Raw genomic sequence first — 20308 nt, 5'->3', positions numbered from 1 at the left:
GATCATTGTCATTCTGTATTATAAGAATGACTCCCCCATGTTTTCTCCTAAGACTTCATAGATTGACTTACATAAAAAATATCTTCTCCATTTGTAATAAAACTGGGGGAGGCAGTGAGATGAGATTTAAAGTGATTCTGCAGATGACTGTGTTGGAGCGTTGGCAAAAATGAACGCTTTGACACATAAATCTTACCTAAGAAAGTTATAGTTTCCTTTGATCCACATAATAGATACTTCTTAAACAAAGCATGTGGGAAGCCATCCTCTTTGCAGGTATGGGGTTAAGCTTGCCTCCTGGGCTTTTTTTTTTTTTTTTTTTTTTTTTTTTTCACTCTTGGGGGGAAACGCATCGGTTGTTTATAATGGAATTTTGTATTTCCAGGTTAAGGTGCTGCCAGGTACAACCTAACTAATTTACAGTTTGTAAGACTGCCTCTCACACATCGCTTCCTGGTAGTAGGCAAAATTTCTTTCTCTGCAACCAGGACCATACTGCCACTTGTTCACAGGTTAAGTAATGATGCCAAGACATTTTTATGCCTATGCTACCAATGGCCCATCTGTGGACAAGTGCAGGCAGATACTGCCTAAGTTTTAAGGCCAAGGAGGGATTGAGCCCAGGGCCTTCCACTGGGCTCCACCATTGTTTCTGCTCTCTCTGGTGTTTGTCAGTTGTGATCATCACGGTTGAGAACACACGCTCTAGAGTAAAACTATCTGACTATGTACTTCCATCTTGAGCTATAGGGAAACAAATAAAGTCCCCTTACCTTTTTTGTTCTTTGCTTTCTCTTTTGTGAAACGGGCATTATCACAGTGTGGAAATTAAATAAGTAAATAAATAAATACGTAAGTGCTTAAAATTTCTTAGCAACAAACGCTCAGTAAATATTAAGAAGGCTTATCCCAATAGAGAATAGAAAAATAACTTTCTTCTTTTCTCCTAGGATTTTATAGATGCATTTTTATAAGAAAACATATAACATTGGTAACAATATTATAACATATAATAATATGACATTATACAAATTAAGACATGTATAAGAAAAGTACTGAAACTTCATGAGTAGTATCATTGTTACTATTATTCGAACAATGCATTTGTTTTGAAAGGTTCACTTAGTTATACACTAAATTTGCATATGCTTTGAACCTAGTTGTGTATTCTCTATGAGGATTCATTTATTGAGCTTAGCCACATTTGCTTTATAACATAATTTATCATCTGGTAGAACTCGACTAATTCATATGTTTCCTTTTCAGAACATGTTTTCTAGATCAGCTTGAATTTTGATATTTATACAAAAATCTTAGAAACAGCTGATCTGATTTAAAAAATCCATATTTTATTGGGCTTGCAACAAATTTACATAGTAATTTAGAGATGGTTGGCATTCTTACAATAATAACTTTTCCTATTCCAACACAAGGAATGTTTATATTTAAGCTTTTTTTTTTTTTATTAAAAAAAATTTTTTTTAACGTTTATTTATTTTTGAGACAGAGAGAGACAGAGCATGAATGGGGGAGGGGCAGAGAGAGAGGGAGACACAGAATCGGAAGCAGGCTCCAGGCTCTGAGCCATCAGCCCAGAGTCTTAAGCGGGGCTTGAACTCACGGACCGTGAGATCGTGACCTGAGCTGAAGTCGGACGCTTAACCGACTGAGCCACCCAGGTGCCCCAAGCTTTTTTTTAAATATCTCTCAGAAGAGTTTAAAGTTTTCTGAAATGCTTATTTATATATTTCTTTCATGTTTCTTGTTAAGTTCCCTCCTTCCTTCCTTCCCTCCCTCCCTCCCTCCCTCCTTCCCTCCCTCCCTCCCTCCTTCCCTCCTTCCTTCCTTCCTTCCTTCCTTCCTTCCTTCCTTCCTTCCTTCCTTCCTTCCTTCCTTCCTTCTTTCCTTCCTTCCTTCCTTCCCCCCTTCCACCTCCTTCTCCTTTTACTTCTGTTATGGCAAATGGTGCCAATTCTCTGACTATATTTCTAATTATTTCTTGTTCGTATGGGAGAATGCTAAATTGTTTACCTTGTGAGCCTGGATCATGTAACTTCATCAGGAAGACTCATGAAAAATCTGATCTCCCTTCCTTCATCGCAGTTATGTATAATTGACATTTGTTGGAAGGAGATAAACAGAGTCAAGAGAATTTCAGTCTTAGAAGAGAAGCCCCTGAGGTGAGAGTAGCCTGAGAGAGCAATTGGAGAGGGAACAAATGTGACCCAGAAAGGAGCTCACTGAACAATGTGATTGGGATACCCCCCCAAAAGCAGGTTGATTAGGAATAGCACCAATCAGTAATTGTCAGATATGATCAAAGCTGTACAAGGGCCACTTTAAAGTGTTAGATGTTTTCCTTAAATACAAAAACTTTTGTATTTAACCAAGAAATTAAAAAGTTACCCAAGATAAAATCAGTAAAATTAAAGCATTTTTCTTTTAAACAGAAAATTCAAGGAAACCAAATTATTAAAGGAAAACATGGTAACATTATAGAGCTTTTTGTTATGAAAAAATCCTATGTACATATGCCAATAAAATAGACAATGAATGTTTTGGAGACAATGTAAATGATACAACTGGTTTAAGAAAAAGCAGCAAGAGAATGAAAGCCATGCGAGTCATTTCTTTGAAAAACTAGCATAACCCCATACCTCTAACACTGGAGCAAATGAGTAAGACTTGGGGACCAGCTAGCCTGGCTGAGATGTTTCTTGCCAACACTTACTTAGTTCTTACTCATACCAGGGGAGTTTCTGAACATTTCACAAGTAATTCATGTCATTCTCCTAAGGGCCCTAGGAGGGAGGGGTTACTATTAACCTCCTTTTACACATCAGCAAATTGAAGAAGTTCAGAGGTTAAGGAACTTGTCTGCTCCCAAGGTCAACACAGGTGGCATGTGATGGAACTGAGAGGTGGCATGAAATAGTGTCCTCTAGTGCCAGCGTACCCAAGTTTACATCCTGTCTCAGCAGTACTAGGTGTATGATCATCGGCACAGTTTTTTTTTTAATGCTTTTGTGCTTTAGTTCCCATATATGTAAGACCAAGAGATGAATATAATAATCATATAAAGAGTTTAGAACAATATCTGAAACATAGCAAACACCCCTTATATAGAATCCTATTATTACTGCTATTATTATTAAAACAGGACAGGACAGAGAATACCTAAAAAGACATAATAACACATATGCAAACAAATGAATTTCCTGATACCTAAAATATCAGAAATTCCAGTAATTTATTTAGGTGCTCTAAAGTTTTTTTTTTTCTTTTTCTTATAAATTGAATTTATTTTTAAATATTTTATGGTTTTTAAACAATATCTTATTTATTTTTGAGAGAATGCAAGCAGGGTCAGAGAGAGAGGAATAGCATATCTGAAGTGGGCGTGATGCCTACAGCAGTGAGCCCAATGTAGGGCTTGAACCCACGAACTGCGAGATCAGGACCTGAGCCAAATTTGGATGGTCAACCAACTGAGCCACCTAGAAGCCCCTATTTTTTTCACATATAGTGTTATATTAGTTTCAGATGTACAACATACTAATTCAGCAATCCCTTACAATACCCAGTACTCATGGCAACAAGGGCACTCCTTAATCCCCATCACATATTTCACTCACTACAACTGCACCCCCCCCCCAAAACACTGGTAACCATCAGTTTGTTATCTATAATTAAGTGTATGTTTCTTGATTTGTCTATTACTCTTTTTCCCCAACTTTTGATCATTTGTTTAGTTTCTTAAATTTCACCTATGAATGAAATCATATGGTATCTGTCTTTCTCTGACTGACTTCTTTTGCCTAGCATTATACTCTCTAGCTCCATTCATGCTGTTGCAGATGGCAAGATTTTATTATTTTACATGGCTGAGTGCTATTCCACTGTGTGTGGGTATTATACATAATATACCACATCATATAATTTTGTGTGTATAATACCACATTATAATACCACATCATATATACATACTAAATCTTTATCCATTCATCATTTGATGGACGCGTGGCTGTTCCTTATCTTTGCTATTTTAGATAATGCTGCCAAAATTATCAGGGTTCTTGTATCTCTTTGAATTATCGTTTCTGTATCCTTTGGCTAAACACACAGTAGTGTGATTGCTGCAGTTGTATTTTTCACGTTCTGAGGAACCTACTATGTTTTCCACACTGACTGCACCAGTTTGCATTCCTATCAACAGTGCAAAAGTTCTTTTTCCATATCCTCATCAACACCTGTTGTTCATTGTGTTGCTGAGTTTAGCTATTCCAACAAGTGTGAGGTGGTATCTCATTGTCCTTTTGACTTGCAATTTCCTGATGGTAAGTGATGATAAACATGTTTTCACGTGTCTGTTGGCCATCTGCATGTCTTCATGGAGGAGTGTCTCTTCAGGTCTTCTGCCCATTATTTAATTGGCTAATTTCGTTTTTCAGTATTGAGTTTTGTAAGTTCTTTATATAGTGGATACTAATCCGTTACTGGATATGTCATTTGCAAATATCTTGTCCCGTTGTGTAGGTTGCCGTTCATTTTTGTGGATTTTTTCCTTAGCTGTGCAGAAGCTTTTTATTTGGATGCAATCCCAATAGTTTATTTTTGCTTTTGTTTCCCTTGTCTCAGGAGATATACCTAGAAAACGTTTCTTTGGCTAATGTCAAACAATTACTGCCTGTGTTCTCTTCTAGGATTTTTATGGTATCAGGTTCAGCATTTATATCTCTAATCCATTTTGGATTTATTTTCATGTGTTTTGTAAGAAAGTGGTCCACTTTCGTTCTTTTCCATATTTCTGTCCAGGTTTCCAACACCACTTGCTGAAGAGAATACCTTTTTCCCATTTTATATGCTTTCTTCCTCTGTCAAAGATTAATAGACCAGATAGTTGTGGGTTTATTTCTAGGTATTCTATTCTGTGCCATTGGTCTACATTCCAATTTGTCCCAGTACCATGCAGTTTTGATTAACTACAGCTTTGTAGTATAACTTGATATCTGGAGTTTGTGATGCCTCCAGTGTTTGTCTGTTTGTCTGTCTGTCTGTTTGTTTGTTTAAGATTACTTTGCTCTTCAGGTTCTTTGGTGGTCCCATATAAAGTTTAGGACTGGTTGTTCTAGTTCTGTGAGAAATGCTGTTGGTGTTTTCATTGGGGTTACATTAAATATGTAGATCGCTTTGGTAACATAGACATTTTAACATTATTTGCCCTTTCAATCCATGAGCATGGAATTATCCATTTCTTTTGTTGACTTCAGTTTCTTTCAACCTTATTTAATAGGTTTCAGAGTATGGGTTATTCACCTCTTTGTATAAGTTTACCCCTAGATATCTTATTTTTTTGGCCCAATTATAAATGGATTGTTGTCTTAATTTGTCTTTCTGCGGCTTCATTATTAGTGTATAGAAATGCAACAGATTTCTTTATGTTGATTGTATCCTATGACTTTACTGAATTCGTTCTTCAGTTCTCACAGTTTTGTCCGTGGAATCTTTCAGGTTTTCTACAGTAGAGTATCATGTCCTCTATAAATCGAGAACATTTTTCTTCTTCTTTATTGATTCCATCGCCTTTTACTTCTTTTTGGTGTCTAATTGCTGTGGCTAGGAGTTCTAGTACTGTGCTGAATAAAAAAGTGGTGGGAGTGGATATCCTTGTCTTGTTCCTAAGCTTATGGGCAAAGCTTTCAGGTTTTCCCCATTAAAAAAGATTTTAGCTATGAGTTTTTCATAGATGGCCTTTATTATGTTGAGGTATTTTTCCTCTAAACCTAATTTGCGGAGGGTGTTTATCATGAATGGATGTTGTACTTCTTCAAATGCTTTTCCTGCAGCTATTGAAATGATAATGTGGTTCTTCTCCTTTATCTTATTGGTGTACTGTAACATGTCAATTGATTTGGGAATATTGGACTATACTTGTAAACTAGGAATAAATCTACCTCAATTGTGGTGAATACTTTTTTATAATGTATTATTAGAGTCAGTATGCAAGTATTTTCTTGAGGATATTTGCATCTATGTTCATTAAACATATGGGCTTGTAGTTCTTTTTCTTAGTGGAGTAGTATTCTGATTTTGATATAAAGTTAATGCTGGTCTCATAGAATGAAGTTGGAATTCCTTTGAGAAGAACAGGGAGTAACATTTCTTTAAGTTTATAGTAGAATTAATCTGGTCCTGGACTTTTGTTTCTTCAGAGCTTTTGGATTACTAATTCACATTTGAGATTCTATCTCACCGTCTCTGTGCCTCTCCTCTGTATTCTCCCTCTCTCTCTCTCTCTCTCTGTCTCTTTCTCTCTCTCTCTTTCAAAATAAATCACTTTTAAAAAGATAAGTTGAGACGTTTTAAAATCAAACACAATATCAGCAATTATGGCAATATTGTCAGATGGAATGAATTTGAGAAACTTTTAAATATTGACATCAAACTTGTCATCGAATTTTCAATAAATAAAAATTTAAGAGGTTTTTTTGCAAGATCGAATATCAAATCATATTTTGAAGGAGTTTTTTTAAAATCATATATTAAAGCATAACAATTTTGAGAATGAATGTTGGAAATAAAATTGTAAACAAAACAAAATACCTAATTTTCTGATTAAACAATTTGATCACACACTCACACCCACAAGACTCCTGAAGGAGTCCTAGTACTGATGCCCTTGTGTGAACTTCGCTGTTTCTGAAATGACCTCAGGTTACGGATGGGTGGCCCAGATTGCAAGCCAACAGAGGGGAGGATCGCGGGGAGGTGGGGCTCTTAAAGGCCACGAACACACCATCCTCTCTCCCGTGTGCCCTCTGCCCTCTCATCATCAGCCGTGATGAGTCGGGTGATGCTCTTCCTCTGTGTCCACAGGCTTAAGCCGTGTGTCCAACACGCCATGTGAGACTTGTGAGAAGACTCCCAACTGCAAACACCAGCAGGTGCTCAGGGAGGTCGCCTGGTCCCAGGCAGCCTGTGTTCCTTTGCCTGAGTGCCAGGACAAAGGCTGCCTCGGCCACATAGGGAACGATGGACTTGTGCAGCCTTAGCATTCTGTGCAGAGGTCACGGGCAGGCCTGGAGCTTAGAAAGGACTGGGATGAGCCTCACCTGCGAAGAGGTGAGTGCTGGGGTACTCCTTACAGAGCAGATGGCTGCTTGCCAGAGATGTCTGTGCTAGGGATGGGGCAAAAGCTCCACCGTGCTAGCAGTGCAGTAGACAGAGTTCACCTTGTCCATCGCAGGCTCTTCTGTATCCCCAAGTAACACGGCCCCCAGCACAGCGTGCCTGAGACTGACATTCCGACACTAATATTCCTGTCTCCCAAGCTGCCCAAGCCCCCCAGGATCCCCACTGCACAGCTCTGCAGTACAAGAGCCTTCTCTTTATACTCTCCAAAGCGCACACACAGTGGGCCACGTTCTGCCCACTGCGGTTTGGGTCGGGGCGGGTGGAGCCTGGTCAGAATCCTGACCACAATGTCCACAGCATCCTCCGTCGACATGCAACCACTGAGACACTGAGAAAGGAAACCAGGTCCCCATTTACATGAGGCCAGGAGTCAACAAAGCCTGAGGCTAATCAGGATCGCCCGCACAGGGACTGAGAGGCTCATGCTGGCACCACTTACATGCAAGGGGAACAGAGTTCTGGGACACACATTGACATGTCCCCAGCCCAGCTGCAGCAACAGTGGTGATATTGTGCTGTGGGGAGAGGTGTTGCTGGCAAGGAACTGTCCCCTCAGAGAGCAGCTGGCAGGCTGCTCACCTGCCCATCCACACTCGGATCCCCACACACCACCCTGCTATGGCACACCTGGGAGACTCAAGTCACCTGAGGTCTAGGGTCCAAGCTCCTCCCTTTCCCTGGGCCTGGTGCACAGGAAGCAGAGAGGAGAGCCTCGAGGAAGAGCTGACTGGTGACGAAATATGGCACGTCTGCCAAGAGCAGAGATTTTTGCTGGACAGCTCCCTCCAGGGAAATACCTACTCCCTCTGCACACCATGTAGCCTGACAGGTTGTGTTCCTTAGCTACTCTGTGCACAAAGCCTGGGCACAACCTTGTAGCCCCTCCGTATTTGCTACTGTAGGACCACAAGGGCAACTCAACACACACACACACACACACACACACACACACACACACACACACACACACTCTCTCTCTCTCTCTCTCTCTCTCTCTCTCTCTCACACTCACACACTCACACACACGCAAGCACACTCACTCACAAGTGGTCCACTGGCCACTGGGCACAGGCTTTCTTCCCCTCGGCCCCCCTCTTGACCTTGCACCAATTTCCCTTTTGCATCCTGACTTGAGCCCCCTGGCACAGCAATGATTGCACCCATCCCAGCGATTACCATCAGGACTCAGGAGGGAAGGGACTGCACTCTTGTATTCTGGCACCTGACCGTCCCACATAAGCACCTCATTCACAGAGACCCCTGTGTCTCTCCTTGTCTCTCCAGCGGCCTACACACCCACTCCCACACACACAGAGACACACGCCTACACAATCGCACGAGCATATGCACGCTCACACTGCCGGCACCACCACGGATCTCAGGCCCAGTTTGCCACAGACGCCCACACACACTCGCAGGAACTCAGGCTGGATCTCTGCCCTCGCGTGTACTCTCTCCATGAAATCCCACTCATAAGTCTCGCTGCTGCCCACAACCCACACCTGCCCCTCCCCCTCACACATCTCCCATCCTGAGCCACTGTCTGAGGACAGGGCTCGGGGTCAAAGGAGCCCCGGGTAAGGGAGGCAGAAGTAAGGTATACTGTCATCGACTGTGAGAAGTCTGCCTACTCCTGAGTTCTCCGGGGACACGGGGCCTTAGCCCTGATCCTGACTGGAGGCTTTGCTGACTGGATTCTATCTCACCAAGGACACGACACCCCTCTGGGAGCAAGGGTCCTGGCTGAAACCCCTCAAGTCCTGGCCACACTCTACCAGGACCCAATGGACCAATTTGGTCCCAATGTGCAATTCCCTTCCCTGCCTTTCGGATCTGGCCTATACAACAAGTCTCCAAATAACAGGTCTGTCTCTTCCTCCTCCTCCTTCCAGGCTCTGCTTGCCCAAGAAGGCAGGCCTCTGTGCACATGGCAACACCTGCCCCACACAAGTACTGCACCTCTCCTGCACACACAGAATCACACCGGCAGCAGCTAGGACAGTAACACTCAGGTCCCTCCCTCGTCGTCCCTCCTCAGGTCCCCATACACACACACACACACACACACACACACCAAAAACAGAAGGGTTTTTAGCTTCCTGTATGTGTCCACATAAACATCGTGGAAACTCTTCAAGGCTGCCACACGTTATCTCTTCCTCAATTCTCTCCGGGGCACGTAGAAGACAGGAGACTCATCCACCCATCTCTTCCAGCACTGGTGGCGTCCTCCATTGTTTCTGCATGGGCAAAGATAGAAGCTCTGCACGATTCACGCCCACACAGATGCAGAGCACCTGACGCATGTGGGCACACGCAGACACATTTGCGTACACGCGCACACACGCGCCCCCACGCAACAGACACCAAGAATGATACGGGATATTTGCAAATACATCCCAGATGGTGTCACTCTTGTGCCTCGCCCTTTTGCGATCCCCCTTGCTTTCTCACCCAGGGATTCATTTCCAGCCCCCAATGGCCTTGGACCAGTTCTAAGAATGGCTGTCGGGTTGCGGGAGGACATGGCGTGGTGGGGCACATGGAAGGAAGTGCGAGATTCTTACCACAGTGGCGCCTGGGGACACGGCAGCTCCTGACCCAAAGACTGGCAGGCAAATCCAGACTGAAGGAGCAGGGGGAAGCCCGGGACAGGGCGGACATCCATGGGGAGCATTTGTGGTGGAGAAGCATTGCTCCTCCCGAGTTGCTCTCCAAAGTCCCAGCCCACAGCACAACTGCATTTGGTTTGCAGGCTTCGACCCTCTATGTGTTTGCAGCTGAGTCTCTGCAGGTCCCCTGTCATCCTCCCACCCTCTCCCCATGCTACCTGTGTCCCTGTCTCGGTGGCCCTTCCATTTCCAAGCCAATGTGTGGCCCACGTTCCCTTGCCCATACAACACACAGGTCAACACACCGCATACTGGGGTTCTCACCGACACGTGAGCATGTCAGATCACTGTCTTCTGGTCCCTTCCTCCCTCAGGTAGTACTGCAGGGGATTGGGCCACAGGTCCTCGATGATGATCTGGAAGAGGACACAGGCCGGCGCCACATTGGGCATAGCCCACTCTCCTCTCTGGCCGGGGGCCACCCACATCCCCACTGCTGACGAAGGCCTCAGGGGCCCCACCTCGGCAATCCTGTTCACCCCTGGGCAGCTGTGCTCACACAGCCAGTTGAACAAGTTAAGGCTGGTGGGGTCATGCCTGAGACTGGGAGCTCCACGTTCATAATCCCAGAACCACTGGACTGGAGTGGAATGCGATGCCCTGTAGCCTGCAGGAAGAGAGGATTTGAGGAGCAACCTGACGGCCTCCTCCCCACCCACCTCCCCCTCCCCCTCCCCCTCCCCCCTGCCCCTGATTCATGCTCCTCATCCCCCAGCCCCGCACCATCATGGGACCCACACCCTACCAGCAAAGCTAAGCTGATACTCCTTAATGATCACTGGGTTCTGGAAGTACGGGTTGGCCTCAAAGAAAAACATCACTCTGCATCGATACGTGGGATGGCCTACTTCTCCCACCTGCCGTGAGCAATGGGACAGGAGGGGCAAGTGTCCTCCCTCGGGGTCCTGAGCTACTTGCCTGGCTGTGAGGGTGAGCACCTTTGCCTCACCTTCTCCTGTCCAAATCCCACACCCGACGGGACGGCCCCTAGCCACAGCCTCCCCGGTCTGACCTCCAAGTCGACCACATAGCTGAGCACGTCTTTGTCCTGGGCACCAATCATGGCCGACAACTGGGGGTGATTCAGAATCTGTGCTGTGTCAAGGAGCTGTGCCTTCAGATGCTGTGGAAACAGACACAGCCCCCCTCCAACCCTCCCAGGCTAAGAGCAAGGGACTAGATCACGGCATGTGCAGAAAGACCAGGAAACACCAGTCCCCACACTCTTCAGCCTCTGCAGATGCATCAGACCCCATCGACACTGGGCAGTCCGTTGGCTTCCTGTACCTCCCACGCTGTCTGCACACAGCAGGGAGAGACTCCACTGCCTGCACGCCTCACAGTTCCTTCCTATATCTGACCTGTGTGGGCTGCCAGCAGCCCATCATAGCTTGTGATGTCGGCATGTGCTCTGACCCCTCCTCACGGCTGGGTTTCTTGGCATATTCCCATGAAGACCTATGTTGTCACCAGTCTTCTGAGTCCAGATGGAATAACATGGCTTAAAGGAACCCGACTGCACACTTACGATGCAAGCAGAGGGTGTGGGAGGGAGAAAGAGATCGAGAAGCATGGACGAGGAGGGCCAAGGAGGGAAAAGAAACAGACACAGTGACACAGCCAGTCCGGAGAGAAAGACAGGGGTGGGACCCAGCCTGAGCCTGAGGACAGAGAGGGAAGCAGGGGTGGTGATACCAGGAGAGAATCCTGTGTGTGTGTGTGTGTGTGTGTGTGTGTGTGTGTGTGTGTGTGTGTATGTCAGGGTCTGTGGAGGCAGCGTGTACCCCGTTCGGAGTGGGTCTGAGTCGTCCTACTGTCTGGCAAAGGGGCGTGGCGTTGTTCCACTAAAGGCCATGAGTGTGTGTCTGAAATGCTCTCTTCTGACGGAACTGCTAAGAAACCGTGCACAGCCTGTGAATGTGAAGGGGTGTGTGTGGCCTGTGTAACCCTCCCATTTTGCAGGAAATATTTCCTTGCCTTATTTGCTCTGAGTGAAGGCTGCTTTGTGCTACCCTAGCTCTGGTAGCATGGGGACACATGACTTACGTCTGCAAATAATGTTTGAGAGCAGCCTGCAGGCCAACGTTGGCGGAGACCAAGAGGAAGCAGCTCCAAGTCCCCAAGTCCCCCCATGCCCAAAAACCGCCCCTATGCAAGGCCTTACACTGGATCCCAGACCACACCAACCCAGGGCCAGGGACCATTCCCCAGCTCTCCTCCCTGGGGGCCATTGCCCTGAGGCACCCTGCTCTCAGTGCCCAGCCCTCCTGCACAACAGCCCCCGCCATCACCCACCAGCACAAGGAAGGATACCGCCTGGGCCCAGAAGCCAGGGATGTGCTTCATGATGGCCCTTCTGTGATCCAGGTGAGAAAACCGCCTCCGAAGAATCCTGCGCTTCAGCCGCCATAAGGCCCTGGAATCCTGGGCATTCCCAGCGCTGATCTCCAGCTGAAGATGCTCCAGCGCTGCCAGCGGGTCCTGGGCTGAGGCAGGACCCAGCGCTGGCTCTTGCTGCTGCAGCTCCTGTGAGAGCTGGGGCCCCTCCTCCGCCTCTGCATCTGCCTCGCGCTTCTCCTCTTGCTCCTGAATCTCCTCCTGCTGCTGTCTCTCAACTTCCACCTCCTCCTCCTCGTGCATGTCCTCTGCTTCTGGCTTGGCTTCCTCAGAATTCTCCCCTCCAGCCACCTCATCCTTGGTCGCCTCGCCGTCCTCTTCCTCCTCGCCGATCACCACCTCAGCCGCCAACATTCCGTCATCCAATATCAGCACCAATTCCTCCGCTGGGCTTGCCACCTGTATCTCACATCCGGCCTGGGCTTCCTGCACAGGATGGGCGCTTGCCACCCCTGAACCTAGGGACTGCGGCCAGCCCACGCCCTCCAGCGCCCCTGCATTCCCGCGGGGCCGGGTCTCTCCACCTTTCGCATCCGGGACGATCAGGGCCCAGGGTCGGCGGGAATCTCCGCTTTTTCCGGACCGCGACACGCTGGCCATGACGCTCGGCCCCGGCCCCAGTGTAGCTAGGGCAGCCTCAGGACAAGGACAGGAAATGGCAGCAGGTGGGGGGAGCCTTGGCCGCAAGACCATTAGCTCCCTGAAGCCTCCCGCCGCAGCCCGCCAAAGTTGAGCGCAGGCGCACAGGCTCTGGGATTTGAGGACTCCGCATTGGCTGTGGCTGCTGTGGAGGAGGGGCCGAGACAGAGGCAGTGAAGAGTGTGCGCATGCGGCCTGGGGGCGAAGTGGTTCCAGGGCAGGTCAGGCCAGCTGGCCAGGTTCGGGGAGCAATCAGTTGCAAGACAGCAAGACAGGGTGCTGGCCGCCAGCAAGCGCGCGCCAATGGCCGGTCCAGGCTCTGGAGCGAGTGCCAAGGTGCCAGCGTGGCCCCCGTTTGCCGCATGTCCTCTTCAGCGCTGTCACCTTCCAGGCCGACTTGCGAGGTCCCCGGTATCGCACAGTCTGTGCTCGCTTGTACACCCTTTCCCCAGATGCCTCACTACGGGCACCAGAGCATTCAGCACAGGAACGTCCACGCCGTGAGCCACTCCCTGCTCCGTCCCTTGCCCCTTCTTCATGAAGCTGGGGCAAGGCCTGGAGAAGTCCTTAGTGTCACGCCTACCGGGGCCACATGGCCGTCCGCACGGTATCTCCTCCTTGGCCGTCAGGCTGAGGGCGGCGGTAAGGTGGGTGCCCACCCAGAACCAGTGACACCCACCCTAGACCCACCCCACCGCCATGTCCTTGCAAGAAAACAGCTCAGTAGACCTCACTGCACTGCAATTCAGAGCAAAGAACAACCCCCAGAGCACCATCTGCCACTGGTGCCCTACTGATCTCCGTACAGAGCGCCAGGGAGATGGGGTAGTAGGATTTAGCAGCTTGCTCCGGTCCTGAAATCTAACCTTCCACTAAAAGGAGGACGACTCCAACCACGCAGGGCACGTAGAGGCCCTTCACCGAGAATTGCAAACTTGTCTGTGTCTGTCTCTGAGAAAGCCCTGTGCCTGCTTTCACTAGTACACACGAAAGCAGACGAGTTCCCTTCCCATTTCCCAGGCACCAACAAGAATTCTGAAGAAACAGGCACCCAGACACAGAAGGTCCACTGAGAGAGACAGCGAGAAAGAGACACACAGAGAGACAGAGCTATAGAGGGAGAGAGAGAGAAACATGCAAGCAGATGAAGGAATGATGAGTGGAGGGGAAGACCGGCCTGGAGAGGGAGAGTCCCAGGGAGATTGGCGGGAGAGACAGGGAGGAGGAGCAAGACAAGAAGAGACAGAGGGGCACCTATTACAAGGAAGACAGGCGGAGACAGGGGGAGGCATTAGTGATGGAGAGGAGGGAGACGAAGACAAAGAGAGCTGGAAGGAAAGTGGGAGGGAGGGACAGGAAGAAGACAAGGGAGGGGGAGGCAAGGAGAGGGTAGGAGGAAGGAGAGCAGTGGGCAGCCGAGGCGGAGACAGGTGGGCTGACTCTGAAGACAGGGCAACTACAGTGTGCAGTTTCACCTGGTGAAATTCACCTGTGCGATTTGCACAGAGACGAATGCTGTACAGTGGACAGCCCTCAGCACAAAAGGCACCGCTCCCACCTGGACCTTCAGGGCAGTCTGAAACGATCCCTGAACTAGAAGGAAGCTGCAATGAGGTCATTCGGGGTGAGGAAGAGGGCACCGCAGGGAAGAAAACAAGGACCCGATCCCCACAGGGCTGCTGGAAGCCCTGTACTTACCAGCAGGAGACAGGAAATGGGACTGCCAGAAAGAGACAGCAGAGATTTAGGCACAGCACGTGCAGGAAGAAATCACGTCCCAAAGCTCAGCAAATTCAAGCAAAAGCAGAGGCTGCACATCCATGAAAGTCATTTCTTTCTGAGTGGAACCAACGAGGTTCTCACAGATAATGTGAGATAATGTTCTCACAGGAAATGTGCTCAACTCTGAGGCCCCTCGCCTCGGGCAAGCTTCTCATCCAAAGCGACTCATCTCAGAGAAAGGGTGCACCATGAGCAAAAGAGCCAAGGTCTCCTTCGGATCCCCGGATGCAGACAGGTGATCCGCCCAGTAATTTCAAGCCAACGTATGGTGATAAAGGTTACATTCCACCACAGTGATGGAGGAAACTCGCACCCGAGGGGAGGACAATGAGTGAGAACCACATCCCAGGCTGTAAGCTAAGGACAGACCATCAAGCTGTATTGAAAGGTCAGGAGACCGTGACTCAAATGTCTGTACAGACACAGAGCGTCTGCAGAAGCACGAGGGCTGGATAGTTGTAAGCAGGTAGCAGGATTTCTAAGTCTGGGCTGCCTGTATGATACGAAAGGCTAACACGTGCAAGCAGAGCTATGCCCATGTGATGCGGATCAGCCTCCTGAGGCGGTACTTTGTACCCTTTGGAGGACCTGGGAGACGCATGCAGGCGGGCTCCTTGTGCACCTCTGCCACCAGGCACACATGTGGGAAACGTAGGGCCAAAGGGTTTGCCGCCGGGCTTAGTGTGGCTCACCCTTCCGCGGGTGCATTGAGCATCAGTGCAGAAAGCACTGGGCTCACTGAAAGAAGCCAGCCCCTGACAGAAGCACAGTGGTGGTGAGCCCTGCCTGATGGATTCCTGAGGAGACTAAAGGAGTTAAAGGCATGCAGTCCACCAGAGAGTAGAGTGGTGCTAATCAGGGGAGGGTGCGATGAGGAGGTGTCGGGCCTCGGGTGTGAAGATGCAGTCATGGCATGTGCATGAGTTCTGGAGATCTAACTTGCACAGGGCAGCCGTAAGCAATGCTTCACCGCCTCGTCAGATTTCTCAGAGGCAAGTGCTCTCACCACAAACAAAGAGGGGTTGCTGAGAAATGTCCCGGTGAAGGTGGCTGGACGGAGCGCTTGCACGTGAAGGATACGGGCACATCCGTCACTGCCCGTTGTGTCCCTCAGTCACGCACTAGTCCTGGTGGACTAAGCTGAGCTCAGAACCCAGCAGTCAAAGGTGTCAGCCTCGTTCCCGCAAACATGAATCAGACTCCCAGGTAGGATGTAATGGACAAATTAGGGATCAGAACACACAGGAGGCACACGGAAACGAGACACACACTGGCAGGGGGAAGTCTCTCCCAGACAGGAACATGCCACATGGCAAAAGAGTAAGTGGGAAAACGTTGCTGGACCGCTTTTCACAATTTACGCCTGCATCTGCAATGTGCAAGCCAGTGATGTTTGAGCCCCTCGGGTGCAAAGGGTTTGAAAACAGAAGGACAGAAATTAGAGGTGTGACTTAATGCTCAAAGCAAGGCAGCTGCATTTGGGGACATTAACTGACTGGCAGTGAGTGCATGGCCAATCCTCTGAAGAAGGTCCTACAGGCACGGAATGATTTCTGGCTCCTGGAACATATAACAGAACATGCAGAATCCCCTCCACCTGACAGCAGGACAGCAATTGGATCTGTCAGTGGAAGAAAGGGGTTGAATGCAGAGGGAAACACACTCAAGCGCAGAAGCATACACCAAAGACAAGACAGGCCACCAGAGCCACAGCTGACCCAACACACAGGTGTGCAGAGACGAAGGCGGTTACAAGGGTACAGCTGTGCCCACTTAGGCCAGACAAGGAGGCATCACCAGAGAGGTATCGGCACAGGCAAAGCCAGGAAAAGACACAAACACGCCAGGGCTCACTCAGGGAGACAGAGGAGCACAGGCAATGCAAGACATTTCCTGCACACAGAGAACAACATGACGATCCCGACAGACCAATGAGAGACACGTGTGGTTCAGAGACATGGAAGTCAGAAGGCTCCTGAATTGCTGAGGGTGTCCTCTCTCGAGGGACAGCACTCTGGAGCCCACACACGCTGGTGTTGGGGTGGAAGAGGCCGCTGGGCAGCAGATACAGTTGTGCAGGGGGGTTAGCAGCTCCTGGACCCTAGGGCTCCCTGGGGAGTGCTGCAGATACGGGAGGACACCGGGGACTACCGGGTGTGCAGCATGAGGTCTGTAATCCCTCGGATACAGAGCACCGAGGCCTCTGACCACGGTCCCTGCACACAAGTGTCCACACTTAAGGGTTTGGCTCTGGGGGCCGTGAGTGCATTCCACACTCACACCTTGTCCGTGCCTTGTCTTTGGGACAGGCCGGGTGGAAACGTCACCCTGGCCCCTAACCAGGTATTGGCTGGAGATATTAACATGTGGGGGACCCTGTGTTCACCTGTACCGTAAAGTGTTCCTGCTTGGAAAGACCTATCAAGTAACGGCCTGCTTGTGCAGAAAGATGCCCCAAAGGGCCCAGCCTCATGACCACTGAGGCCATATTCCCACTGCAGAATCATGGGCCATACTTTTTCTGGATGTTCACACCAAAGACACGGGCCAGCACAGGGAGGTTTTCCAGGGTACCCCGACGTTTACACATCAAGCAGCTGAGAAGACGTGATTCTCCAGCCAATGTGCAGACAGCAGCCAGAGTAAGACCTGTCTTCCCTTCTAGAGAGTGCGACAGCCTCCGCCCTGGAAGAGGTAAGACTTGGTTGCACAGATCCTCAACTCCACAGCGTACTGACACTCCGCTGACCATGTTGTCTGCATACTGAGAGGGGCAAGAAGCCTCCATGCATTGGGACTGCCAACGCTTCTCAGGAATAGAGCCACTGCAGAGAAGGCTCTTGTACTGCAGAGCTGTGCAGTGCGTTCCTGGGGGGCTTGGGCACCTTGGGAGAAAGGAAGATTAGTGTGGGGATGTCAGTCTCAGGCACGCTGTGCTGGGGGCCGTGTTACTTGGGGATACAGAAGAGCCTGCGATGGACAAGACTGAACTCTTGTCTACTGCACTGCTAGCACGGTGGAGCTTTTGCCCCATCCCTAGCACAGACATCTCTGGCAAGCAGCCATCTGCTCTGTAAGGAGTACCCCAGCACTCACCTCTTCGCAGGTGAGGCTCATCCCAGTCCTTTCTAAGCTCCAGGCCTGCCCGTGACCTCTGCACAGAATGCTAAGGCTGCACAAGTCCATCGTTCCCTATGTGGCCGAGGCAGCCTTTGTCCTGGCACTCAGGCAAAGGAACACAGGCTGCCTGGGACCAGGCGACCTCCCTGAGCACCTGCTGGTGTTTGCAGTTGGGAGTCTTCTCACAAGTCTCACATGGCGTGTTGGACACACGGCTTAAGCCTGTGGACACAGAGGAAGAGCATCACCCGACTCATCACGGCTGATGATGAGAGGGCAGAGGGCACACGGGAGAGAGGATGGTGTGTTCGTGGCCTTTAAGAGCCCCACCTCCCCGCGACCCTCCCCTCTGTTGGCTTGCAATCTGGGCCACCCATCCGTAACCTGAGGTCATTTCAGAAACAGCGAAGTTCACACAAGGGCATCAGTACTAGGACTCCTTCAGGAGTCTTGTGGGTGTGAGTGTGTGATCAAATTGTTTAATCAGAAAATTAGGTATTTTGTTTTGTTTACAATTTTATTTCCAACATTCATTCTCAAAATTGTTATGCTTTAATATATGATTTTAAAAAAACTCCTTCAAAATATGATTTGATATTCGATCTTGCAAAAAAACCTCTTAAATTTTTATTTATTGAAAATTCGATGACAAGTTTGATGTCAATATTTAAAAGTTTCTCAAATTCATTCCATCTGACAATATTGCCATAATTGCTGATATTGTGTTTGATTTTAAAACGTCTCAACTTATCTTTTTAAAAGTGATTTATTTTGAAAGAGAGAGAGAGAAAGAGACAGAGAGAGAGAGAGAGAGAGGGAGAATACAGAGGAGAGGCACAGAGACGGTGAGATAGAATCTCAAATGTGAATTAGTAATCCAAAAGCTCTGAAGAAACAAAAGTCCAGGACCAGATTAATTCTACTATAAACTTAAAGAAATGTTACTCCCTGTTCTTCTCAAAGGAATTCCAACTTCATTCTATGAGACCAGCATTAACTTTATATCAAAATCAGAATACTACTCCACTAAGAAAAAGAACTACAAGCCCATATGTTTAATGAACATAGATGCAAATATCCTCAAGAAAATACTTGCATACTGACTCTAATAATACATTATAAAAAAGTATTCACCACAATTGAGGTAGATTTATTCCTAGTTTACAAGTATAGTCCAATATTCCCAAATCAATTGACATGTTACAGTACACCAATAAGATAAAGGAGAAGAACCACATTATCATTTCAATAGCTGCAGGAAAAGCATTTGAAGAAGTACAACATCCATTCATGATAAACACCCTCCGCAAATTAGGTTTAGAGGAAAAATACCTCAACATAATAAAGGCCATCTATGAAAAACTCATAGCTAAAATCTTTTTTAATGGGGAAAACCTGAAAGCTTTGCCCATAAGCTTAGGAACAAGACAAGGATATCCACTCCCACCACTTTTTTATTCAGCACAGTACTAGAACTCCTAGCCACAGCAATTAGACACCAAAAAGAAGTAAAAGGCGATGGAATCAATAAAGAAGAAGAAAAATGTTCTCGATTTATAGAGGACATGATACTCTACTGTAGAAAACCTGAAAGATTCCACGGACAAAACTGTGAGAACTGAAGAACGAATTCAGTAAAGTCATAGGATACAATCAACATAAAGAAATCTGTTGCATTTCTATACACTAATAATGAAGCCGCAGAAAGACAAATTAAGACAACAATCCATTTATAATTGGGCCAAAAAAATAAGATATCTAGGGGTAAACTTATACAAAGAGGTGAATAACCCATACTCTGAAACCTATTAAATAAGGTTGAAAGAAACTGAAGTCAACAAAAGAAATGGATAATTCCATGCTCATGGATTGAAAGGGCAAATAATGTTAAAATGTCTATGTTACCAAAGCGATCTACATATTTAATGTAACCCCAATGAAAACACCAACAGCATTTCTCACAGAACTAGAACAACCAGTCCTAAACTTTATATGGGACCACCAAAGAACCTGAAGAGCAAAGTAATCTTAAACAAACAAACAGACAGACAGACAAACAGACAAACACTGGAGGCATCACAAACTCCAGATATCAAGTTATACTACAAAGCTGTAGTTAATCAAAACTGCATGGTACTGGGACAAATTGGAATGTAGACCAATGGCACAGAATAGAATACCTAGAAATAAACCCACAACTATCTGGTCTATTAATCTTTGACAGAGGAAGAAAGCATATAAAATGGGAAAAAGGTATTCTCTTCAGCAAGTGGTGTTGGAAACCTGGACAGAAATATGGAAAAGAACGAAAGTGGACCACTTTCTTACAAAACACATGAAAATAAATCCAAAATGGATTAGAGATATAAATGCTGAACCTGATACCATAAAAATCCTAGAAGAGAACACAGGCAGTAATTGTTTGACATTAGCCAAAGAAACGTTTTCTAGGTATATCTCCTGAGACAAGGGAAACAAAAGCAAAAATAAACTATTGGGATTGC

The sequence above is a fragment of the Panthera onca genome, chromosome Y, assembly GCF_046562875.1.
Source record: "Panthera onca isolate mPanOnc1 chromosome Y, mPanOnc1 haplotype 2, whole genome shotgun sequence".
NCBI classification, from domain to species: domain Eukaryota; kingdom Metazoa; phylum Chordata; class Mammalia; order Carnivora; family Felidae; genus Panthera; species Panthera onca.
Note: the sequence above shows the minus strand (reverse complement) of the source record.